Source organism: Pinus tabuliformis, chromosome 2_1 (assembly GCF_031772625.1).
Source record: "Pinus tabuliformis cultivar Carrire ecotype Pingquan chromosome 2_1, CPIR1, whole genome shotgun sequence".
Classification (NCBI taxonomy): Eukaryota; Viridiplantae; Streptophyta; class Pinopsida; order Pinales; family Pinaceae; genus Pinus; species Pinus tabuliformis.
In genome coordinates this window covers 761058386-761070381 of record NC_142299.1, presented here as the reverse complement: position 1 = coordinate 761070381, position 11996 = coordinate 761058386, and the positions used below count along the sequence as shown (strand labels likewise).

General features: G+C 38.9%; 1 pseudogene; it reads left to right on the top strand.

The window, feature by feature from the left end:
- The first annotated feature begins 248 nt into the window (after positions 1-248).
- LOC149202802 (dolichyl-diphosphooligosaccharide--protein glycosyltransferase subunit DAD1 pseudogene) lies at positions 249-602 on the top strand (annotated as a pseudogene).
- Positions 603-11996: the final 11394 nt, after the last annotated feature.

Below are 11996 nucleotides of genomic sequence, written 5' to 3'. Positions count from 1 at the left end.
CCATTCTATGAGGAAATTAAGCAGAGCCGAATTGATTCTAAATATGATTCGATCCTAAGTCAAACTCATCAAATTGAGTCACAATGAGGACTCAAACTCCCAAGTCAAACATGAGTTAGGTTGACTTGACAATTCTAATTCAAATCGACTTATTATGTCCAAAATCCATATTGTTCTGTAGTATGTACCATCATGTGTACTTTGAAATGCATTAGAATTGAAAACTTGCATTATATGTAAAATGTTAAACTGGAACCTCAACAGCTAAGGATGCACAAGTTCTCGTTGCATCCCTTTGATCTGCATACTCTGCAACTCCTACCAAGTTGAAGATCATCGATCTGTATGTGGTCTACGCAGTTCTCACGGCAGTTGTGCAGGTTTTCTACATGGCAATAGTTGGATCATTTCCTTTCAATGCTTTTCTTTCAGGAGTTCTATCTTGCACGGGGTCAGCTGTGCTTGCAGTTTGTTTGCGGATGCAAGTCAACGAAGAAAACAAGGGATTCAAGGATCTTCCTCCAGAAAGAGCATTTGCAGGTTTTGTTTTGTGCAATTTTGCACTTCACTTGGTGATAATGAACTTCCTAGGTTTGGAATGAGAGGGTACCCATCACAAAGCAACAAAAGAAGAATTGGCTACTCGCCTTTCCTTGAAATATTTCGTTGCTAAGGATTTAGTGGTAGTCAAATACACAAATACCTGAAATTGGCTTCTTGGTTAATGTAGCTCCCTTAATTTTCTCGTGTTTTGGATTCTTGGCGTAGAAGACATTGTACTATTACATATTGCAACATAAATATAAGCTATTGCATTATTATACCTTCATTTTGATCATTTCATAATGTGGTTCAAGTCTTTGAACTCTGTTATATGGTTTGACTCTTGAGAAGTCAGTGCTATCAATAAGCATCAAGCAGAGATGATAGAGAATTTGCTTGTTTTTACTTTCCTGGTATATGTAAATATAGAAGGGATCAGTTATTATTATCTAGAATCTAACAGCGAAGTCCAGAGCTTAAAGTACTATGGATTAAACATAACTGCATAACTTTTGCTATAAATTCCACCCTTGACTTTTGGTTGACATGGTCTTTCTTGTTTGCAGAAGTCTATATTGCTCACTCATAAATTTTCTATATTGTTAGTGCACATGCTCTCGCAATCAGCAAGGAGATTATGTCAACATAAACATCTCTAGAAGGCATCAGTGATTAAATTTCCTGTTTGGGTTCACAACTAATTTGCACAGGGTTGGGTTGTTGGTATCAGATTGAGGATCAATAACAGTAGCTAGTTTAGAATGTTGGGGGGGAAACAATATGCCAAAATGCTTTGGGGGTGTGGCTAAGTGAGGTACTGCATCAAGTCAAGATAATTAGGATGGTGCCATAAGACCGGCAGATTAGCACTTAATAAAATGGGGGTGAAATACATCGAATTGAATGGTCATAGAAATCAACTATCAACATAGCAAAAAATAATAAAAATCAGTTCTGCAAGTGTTGCTGTGTGCAGGTGTGGGTACAAGAGCAGGTATAACATGGATGAAAATCGTTCCAATCTCAACTTTAATGATGTGGTAATTTGCCATTGTGAAGGCCGGTGTTTGTTGGCATTTTGGCACAGGTGTGGCGCTACGGTACAGGTGTTGTCCTTGATGGCAACTCTCTTTGATGACAGATCTCAGTCCAGACTACAAGAATGAAGAGAAATTTCACATATGCAGGTTCATTAAGCCCAAGTTGCGTATACACGCTGGTACGCTATATACTAAGTCACGGATACGCAGGCTCACTATATACGAAGTCGTGTATACACGCAGTTTCATGAACAGAAAAGTGCGTACATGTCGAGAAGCTTCCCTTTGGTCCGTGGTAGTTAGTCCTCGGTACTTGAGCCTATGTTTTTGGACCAAGGTATCTCGACAGTCGTGTTGATCCCGAGTTTTGAAGTTGATGGTATTGTATTACTATGGTTTTGGACCGTGGTATTGAGAATGGCCTAAGACTATATAAGGAGAAGAAGATCATTAGGCAATGGTATCGAAAAGGTCTTGAATATCTAATGAAGAAAGAGATCTAGTATGCAGGTTCTGGGTTGATGATACATTGCTTGATCTGAGCCAAGGAGAGATCACACCGGTTGATGGAAGATTAGATAGATCGGGATCAAATTGTTTGAAATTAACTATCTTTATATGGTTGATTATGTGTATTTTTAGATCTACATACTAACGCAATGTTATGTTCTGGGTATGACTGATGTCTGGTACAGCTGCGAAGTTTTAAGAAAATAATTTTAGATCTATACGCATGTTGGCTTCGGTAAAAGCGCGTGTATACTCGGGTTTGTTTCATTGAAGTAGCGTATATCTTTTGAAGCTTAATTTTTGGGGTTGCAGTTGGGTCTGACTGTTATTGCAGAGTTCTGTAGTCTGCTCTGTGTTCTGGTGACTGGGTGTTGACAGGGTTTCAGTGGTTCAGTAATTCAAAGATTGATGATGCTAGTATTGGTTGTTTTGTGCTTCAATGATTTGTTATGAAAAGTGAATGAATCGTGGTCTTCAGATTGTAATGTTGTGCTTCAGGAGTATCCAGTCTGAAAATTGATGAAAAGTGGTACCTGAAGGAAAGAAGATTGTAGGCCAGCACCTACGTACTAGTATCTTAGCTAGTACAAGAGCAAAGGGGGTTGGAGCTCCCTTCCAGGAGAGTTTGGAAAACGAGAGAAGGTTGTAACCTTCTGCAGGTTCTAGCCTGCGTACTGGTATAAGGTTGCACCAGTACAAAAGATTGTAAACTGAAGTTTCTTATTAAAGAAAGATAGAGATGACTTGCAGCAGGTGGTTTTCACCCGCATTGGGTTTCCACCTTATATCATGGTGTTCATGTGTGTGGCTTTTGTGTGATGATCTGTTCTATTATACTGCAGCTGTTTACTTTTAATATGGTTAATAATGTCCTGATGCATTTACTGAAGATAAACTAACTGAATCATAAGATTTCTGGTTATACGCTGGTTGCTTTAGACACAGTAGCGTGTACATGCTGGTTCACTTAACTGAAGTAGCGTATATGTTTCTGAGTATTGAAAAAGTTTTATTGATCTGATAATACTGATTCACCCCCCCCCCGCCTCTCAGTATTATTTCCAACAATTGGTATCAGAGCAGGTCCTTCAGAGAAGCTTGATCGCTTGAAGGTAGATCGTTCATCATGAGCAACTACGAGAGAGAAGCATCAATCAGGCCACCGGTTTTTGATGGGACAAACTTCAATTATTGGAAGGTAAGAGTTACTGCCTATCTTCAATCTCTTGGTACAGAAGTTTGGGACATCGTAGAGACAGGCTACACTTTTCCTTCAGCTACTCCTACAGATCCAGCCGAGAAAAAGAAATATGAAAAAAATGCGAAAGCAGTCAGTACTCTATTAGGATGTATATCCCAATCAGAATTCATGAAGGTAATGCACTATAAATCTGCAAAAGAAATATGGGACAAAATTGTCACGAGCTATGAAGGAGACGAACAGGTAAAGCGTGCTAAACTTCAAACTCTTAGGATTAAGTATGAGACTCTCAGAATGTATAATGATGAAAGTGTGGCTAACTATTTCCTTAGGGTAGATGAGATTGTTAATTGCATGAAAAACTTGGGTGAAGAAATAAAAGAGGCTATTGTGGTTGAAAAGGTTCTAAGATCATTGTCCCCCAAATTTGAATCTAAAGTGTCTGCAATAGAAGAAAAGGAAAATCTACGAATTCTTACTATGTCTCAGCTTCACGGAATTCTAACTGCTTATGAAATGAGAAAAGGAGGTCCATCAGACAGAAGAGAAGCTGCTTTCAAGGCTTCAGGCAAAGAAGATTATTATGAAGCAAGTCACGTGCCAGAAGATGAAGAAGAAGAATCAAATTTTGTCAGAAATCTTCAAAGGGGTTCTGGAAGGTTCAGAGGTAAGTTACCTTTTAAATGCTTTGCTTGTGGAAGAGTAGGTCATTATGCTGCCAAATGTCCTCACAAAGATAAGAATGACAAGGGAAAGGAACCTGTTAAATGGAACAAGAAATAGAATGAAAAGAAGAAAAGCTATTACACTCATGAAGATAGTGATGGTCTTTCAAATAGTGACGAAGATGAACATGGTAATAGATATAAACTTTTAATGGCTTTTGAAGATGATGACTACATGGATGCTATAGATGTAGAAGGCTTTTGTGAAGAAATGAATAATCTCAAAGTTTGCCTAGAAGAGAAAAATGCTATTATTGATTCTCTACAATGTCAACTGGCGGACAAGGAAAAACATCTTGAAAAATTGGAATGTGAGATTGTTTGTCTTAGAAAGGAGATTGAGAAAACAAAAGCGATTAATCTTAAATTTGTTAAAGGATCTGAAACCTTGGATGAGATTATCAATGTGCAGCATTCTCCTCTGATCAAGACAGGTCTAGGATATAATGGAGAAACATCTCAAGCTTCTACCTCTAAAAGTTATCTTGATGCAGCAAGGAGGAGCGAGCAAAGACCAAATAAAAGTCATCATGTGAATTAGGGACAGTTTACCTCAAGAACAAATAAAGACTATCAAGAAATTCAGGGACAAGCTGCCTTAAGGACAAACAGAAGCTACAATCAGCCACAGGTAAAATCTTCCCAATTTGCCCCAAGAATGGATGTCAATAGAAGATACAATCGGTTGGATGATAGATCTGATTATCGCAAAAATTTCTTTAATGGCCAATGTTTTTCTTGCCATAACTTCGGTCACAAAGCAGCTCAATGTGTTGCCTACAAGACAATCATGACTAGAGAAGCTCAAAAGCAAAGAAGTATGACTGGAACCATGAAAAGGACTTATAACAACTTTTCGGTTCTTGAAAATGAAGTTGAATGCTCTATTTGTAATAACTTTGGTCATGAAGACTCTGAATGTAGGAGCAGGTTCTGGAAGACAACTCAGAAGGAACAAACCTCAAATGTCAGAACATGGAGAATAAAGGAACCGCAACCAGAAAGATGTGGGATAGCCTTTTATGCAGAAGGTCAAGAAATTCTATGGTACATTGACAGCGGATGTTCGAAGCATATGACAGGGGACAAAGAAAAACTTGAATCATATACCGCATTAGAAAAGGGAAAGAAAGTTTCTTTTGGAAACGATATCTCTGTAGCCATAAAAGGAAAATGCGTTGCTTCGTTGAAAGAGAAGGTCAAAGCTGGAAATGTTTTGTATGTTGATGGATTGAAGCATAATCTTATGAGTGTCAATCAGATGTGCGATCAAGGAACAGAGGTAATATTTAGATCAAATGGATGTTGTGTTCGTGATCTTGATACAGGTGAAACAGTGATCAAAGGAAGAAGGACTCCAAATAATCTATACATATTTGAAGAAAGACAACAACAATGCTATTTGAGCAAGGATGATGAACACTGGCTATGGCATCAGAGGTTGGGGCATCTAAGCTTTCCACAAATAAGGAAAGCATGCAAATATCAGGCAGTTCGTGATCTTCCAGATATCAAAATTCCAGACAACACCATATGCAAATCATGTCAGTTTGGAAAGCAAACCAGAACTAATTTTCCTGAGAAGGAAGGATCAGCTAGCATGCCTCTTGAGCTAGTACATACAGATACATGTGGTCCATTCAGAAAAAGAACACCTCGAGGAGAAGAATATTTGATATTATTCATTGACGATTTCTCCAGGTTTGTCTGGTTAGGACTTATGAAGCACAAAGATGAAGCATTCGAAAAATTCAAATCCTTCAAAGCCTTGGCTGAAAATGAATCAGGACACAAAATTAAGTGCCTCAGATCTGACAGAGGTGGGGAGTTTACCTCGAATGAATTTTTCAATTTCTGTGAAGAACATGGGATAAGAAGAGAATTCTCTACAGCTAGAACTCCTCAGCAAAATGGAGTTGTGGAAAGAATGAACAGAACAGTCCAAAAAATGGCTCGTGCTATGCTTGATGAATCAGGTACTCCCGCAACTTTCTGGGGTGAAGCTGCACATGCTGCGGTTATTATTCTCAACAAAACAAATGTCCGAGTAAATAGCACTCAAACTCCTCATGAGCTCTGGTGTGGTAAGACTCCTTCGGTGAAGCACTTCAAAATCTTTGGGAGCAAATGTTATATTAAGAATACTGATGAGCAACTTGGCAAACTTGAACCAAGAGCAGATGAAGGCATTCTTCTTGGTTATTCTCCACATAGCAAAACATACAAGTGCTACAATAAAAGACTTGGCAAAATTGTTGACAGCATTGATGTTGTGGTTGATGAGCAGGGATACATTCCTAGGCAAGTTCATCATGAAGACATCGAAGAAGATGAAGGCTACCCTCAAAGACAGAATGATGAAGAAGAACCTCAAGAAGAACCAGAGGAGCAGACAAGAATAGAAGAAAAGACTCCATCCAGATATGTTCAAAAGAATCATCCAGAATCTCAGATTGTGGGTCAGAAAGAAGCAGGAGTACAAACAAGAAGAACAATTGCAGAAGCTTCAAGCTATTTGGCATTACTCTCTTCCACTGAACCACAAAATGTGAAAGAGGCATGCAAAGATGAATGTTGGGTCAAAGAAATGGATGAAGAACTTGAGCAGATCGAAAAGAACAACACTTGGGAATTGGTTCCTAGACCAAAAGATAAGAATGTCATAGGGACAAAATGGGTCTTCAAAAATAAATTGAATGAAAATGGAGAAGTAATTAGAAACAAGGCCAGACTTGTTTGTAAAGGGTATGCGCAGCAAGAAGGAATAGATTTTGAAGAGACCTTTGCTCCTGTTGCAAGACTTGAGGCCATCCGAATGTTCCTTGCTCTCTCAAGCTTTCAAAACTTCAAGGTATTTCAAATGGACGTGAAATCAGCCTTTCTGAATGGAGACTTAGAAGAAGAAGTATATATTGAGCAGCCAGATGGTTTCATTCTTGGAATGATCCAAACCTTGTATGCAGATTGAAAAAGGCTCTCTATGGTCTCAAACAAGCTCCAAGGGCTTGGTACTATCGTTTGGACAAATATCTTCACCAACAAGGTTTTTCAAAAGGATCAGCAGATAGCAATCTCTATATGAAAGTTGAAAATAACAAATTGCTAATACTTGTTATGTATGTAGATGATATTATCTTTGGTAGCAATGAAGAGGCTATGAGTCAAAACTTTGCCTTGGTTATGCAGAAAGAATTTGAAATGTCATTACTTGGAGAATTGACATACTTTCTTGGATTGCAAATCCAACAAAATGAAGGAGGTATTTTCTTGTCTCAAACCAAGTACCTCAAGCAGATCTTGAAGAAGTATGGCATGGAAGATTTAAAGCCAGTTTGTACCCCCATGGTTACAGGATGCAGCCTCAGTGCAAATGATGAATCAGCAGCAGTTCACCAACCAACTTATAGATCCATGATTGGGAGTTTGCTTTATTTGACAGGTACCCGACCAGATATTATGCATGCAGTAGGAATTGTTGGAAGATTTCAAGCCAACCCAAAGGAAACTCATCTTCAGGCAGTCAAAAGAATCTTCAAGTATCTTCAAGGGACTCAAAACTATGGCTTATGGTATCTTAGAGATACAGATCTCACTCTTCATGCTTACACAGATGCAGATTGGGCCGGAAGTGTGGATGACAGGAAAAGCACAAGTGGTGGTGCTTTCTTCATGGGTTCTAGATTAGTATCTTGGTTCAGCAAGAAACAGAGTTCGATTGCTTTATCTACAGCTGAAGCAGAATATGTGGCTGCGGCATCTTGTTGCACACAACTTCTTTGGATGATGCAGACCTTGCAGGATTTTCAAATCACTTGCACTCCACCAGTCTCTATCTTATGTGATAATACAAGTGCAATTAGCATTTCAAAGAATCCAGTCATGCATTCAAAGACCAAGCACATACCAATCAAGTATCACTTCCTCCGGGAACAAATGCTTGAACAAAAGGTCAAGTTGGAGTATGTTTCTTCTAAAGAACAAGTTGCTGATATTTTCACAAAACCACTGCCCAAGGAGACTTTTGAATATCTCAGACAAAAGCTGGGAGTAGTTGATGCTTCATCCTACTGTTGAAGCTTGTCTGTTCTAAGGAAAAGTTGGTATACGCGAGTTGTGTAAGGGCTATCCACGTACATACGCTGATTTATGCCGGTGAAGTCGCGTATATGGAGTTCTGAACAGCAAGGGCAGATTCTGGTTGGAGAAGGTCTGAGATGGGTATGCCAGAGTCCTTCAGGCACAGTTTCAGGGGGAGCAGCTTAAAGCATTGTTGGCATTTAGATGCTTTTGGTTCTAGTTCACAACTGTTGTTGGTTTCAGGAGAAGGAAATCTTGGTTGCTGATCTAAAAGATGATTATCAGATGCTGCTGGTGACTTTCATAAGTCTTGGTCTAGAGTTTTCGTCTCTATGTCATGTATCTCTTTTGTGATATCTCTTCTATGATGTCAAGGTCATGTAACGGCCTTTGTTGGTTTCCCCACTATGCCTGGGATGAATGATGTAATGTAAATTTTTGATGTATCCCCTCTTGGTTGGGAGTATGGATGTATATATTGAGTCTTTTGGTGATAGGAAGGTCCTTTATGATGTATAAGTCTTGGTTCTTTTTGAAGGACATCTTTTGCAGATCTTGCCTACAGTCAGGGGGAGCATGTTCAGCACAGCAGAGCAGAGATATCAGCATGTACTCAGGGGGAGCACAACCCTTTGCCCTTGATGACAAAGGGGGAGAATGATTCTAAGGATCTTGGGGTTGCCATCAAGTCCAAAGGGGGAGATTGTTGGCATTTTGGCACAGGTGTGGCGCTACGGTACAGGTGTTGTCCTTGATGGCAACTCTCTTTGATGACAGATCTCAGTCCAGACTACAAGAATGAAGAGAAATTTCATATACGCAGGTTCATTAAGCCCAAGTTGCGTATACACACTGGTACGCTATATACTAAGTCGCGGATACGCAGGCTCGCTATATACGAAGTCGCGTATACACGCAGTTTCATGAACAGAAAAGTGTGTACATGTCGAGAAGCTTTCCTTTGGTCCATGGTAGCTAGTCCTCGGTACTTGAGCCTATGTTTTTGGACCAAGGTATCTCGACAGTCGTGTTGATCCCGAGTTTTGAAGTTGATGGTATTGTATTACTATGGTTTTGGACTGTGGTATTGAGAATGGCCTAAGACTATATAAGGAGAAGAAGATCATTAGGCAATGGTATCGAAAAGGTCTTGAATATCTAATGAAGAAAGAGATCTAGTATGCAGGTTCTGGGTTGATGATACATTGCTTGATCTGAGCCAAGGAGAGATCACACCGGTTGATGGAAGATTAGATAGATCGGGATCAAATTGTTTGAAATGAACTATCTTTATATGGTTGATTATGCGTATTTTTAGATCTGCATACTGACGCAATGTTATGTTCTGGGTATGACTGATGTCTGGTACAGCTGCGAAGTTTTAAGAAAATACGTTTAGATCTGTACGCATGTTGGCTTCAGTAAAAGCGCGTGTATACGCGGGTTTGTTTCATTGAAGTAGCGTATATCTTTTGAAGCTTAATTTTTGGGGTTGCAGTTGGGTCTGACTGTTATTGCAGAGTTCTGTAGTCTGCTCTGTGTTCTGGTGACTGGGTGTTGACAGGGTTTCAGTGGTTCAGTAATTCAAAGATTGATGATGCTAGTATTGGTTGTTTTGTGCTTCAATGATTTGTTATGAAAAGTGAATGAATCGTGGTCTTCAGATTGTAATGTTGTGCTTCAGGAGTATCCAGTCTGAAAATTGATGAAAAGTGGTACCTGAAGGAAAGAAGATTGTAGGCCAGCACCTACGTACTAGTATCTTAGCTAGTACAAAAGCAAAGGGGGTTGGAGCTCCCTTCCAGGAGAGTTTGGAAAACGAGAGAAGGTTGTAGCCTTCTGCAGGTTGTAGCCTGCGTACTGGTATAAGGTTGCACCAGTACAAAAGATTGTAAACTGAAGTTTCTTATTAAAGAAAGATAGAGACGACTTGCAGCAGGTGGTTTTCACCCACATTGGGTTTCCACCTTATATCATGGTGTTCATGTGTGTGGCTTTTGTGTGATGATCTGTTCTGTTATACTGCAGCTGTTTACTTTTAATATGGTTAATAATGTCCTGATGCATTTACTGAAGATAAACTAACTAAATCATAAGATTTCTGGTTATACGCTGGTTGCTTTAGACACAGTAGCGTGTACACGCTGGTTCACTTAAATGAAGTAGCGTATATGTTTCTAAGTATTGAAAAAGTTTTATTGATCTGATAATACTGATTCACCCCCCCCCCCTCTCAGTATTATTTCCAACAGTGTTGTCTATGCTTCAAGTCTATGGCCAGAGCATTAAGCAGACAGATTTAGATGGCAACTTATTGCTATACTTCTGTGCTTAATTGTTATTTCTATGCTCCAGGATAGGTTGATAGCCAATTTCGCCTCTCTTTGCCGCAATTTTGGGTTAAATAATTCTTCCAGCAAGTTTCCCTTTCCTTCCTCTTCACATACGAGTATTTGTTCTTATTGTGTGGCTTGACTATGTTGAATAAAACATATGTTTTCTTTTGAATTATTATTTTGTGCTCAGATTTGGCAAGTCATATGAGTAGTCCAATTTACTTTCTGCATTGCAAGAGCAAAGTAAACTCAACAAGGTCAATTATAGAAAAGACTCTGGAAAGAAATGAAAGTTTATAGTGCATTCTCTTCACTAGGCAAAGTTGATGATCATGATGAACCTAATGTTATTCCTACTACTGCTGATGAGGATGGTGAACCTAGAGTTATTCTTACTGCTGATGATGATAAAGGTGAGTCTATTGCTATTCCTCCTGCTGATGATGATGAAGTTGTGCCTGCAAATCCAGCTAATAAATCTTCTCTAGAAAGAATCCTTGGTTCCGAGGATGTATGGCTGTTACCAAAAAAAAATCAAGGATCGGGCTTCATAATTATTGGTTGCAGAGAGCCAATGAAAATGCTGAAGGGGAACTGCATCGCTTGTCTGAGATATAAAAGGAAGTCTGTGATGGGTTACTTCAACTTGATCGTAAGCTATACCTGCAAATTCTAAGACAAGCAAAAGTTATGGGGATGACAACCACTGGGGCAGCTGTATGTAATGTTTGATAAAGGAATGTTACTATATTGAAGCTTTGATCAAAGGAGATTATTCCCTCCAAGAGGCCTGTGAATATTGCTCTCTGTTTTGGAGTTATCAACACAAGGGTTATAATCTACAGGTATATCTCATTGTCTCTTGTATTTGCTTCTCAGCACTTACCATTATCAGAATCTTGTTCATGTTATGTTGTTTCTGCTGGATTAGAAAGACAGTGTTGCATTTCATACATCTCAATTTTTCATTGACAAAGAGTAAAGTGAACTCACTGTAATTTCCACTGCCAGGAAACCTATCAAGTACCAAGCCGAGTACCGAATTAAACTGCAATAAAGTACCCAATAGAATAAACACAATTCAAAAGCAGAGTTCCACATGTTGAAAATTTCTGAAATGGCTACTCAAGCACAAAATAGAATAGAGTATGAACAGAATTTTCCGGGCTGGAAATTTCTCATATTCTAGCACATTGATGAAAGCATTGATCTACATACCTCCATTTAAAACAAAATCTTAACATAACACAGTAGGTAACCTACTTGACAAGCTCTTAGTGCTTCGCTGCGTGTGCATGAAAAGGTCATCTGGAATTTAATTTTTGCTCTGATTTTCTTTTATATATATATAAACAACTGAGTGAAATGGTACATATTCTCTTCTGAATGGATTAAAATATTAAATGAGTCTCCAACAACTTCTCTATCATAATCCACTTCATACAAATGGCTACAACACAAATAATAAGTATATGCTGCATAAAAGTGGCTTGCATTAGAATAATACGCATGTCACCCTCCATTTAAAACAGAAACTTAACCCAACACAGTATGTAACCTACTT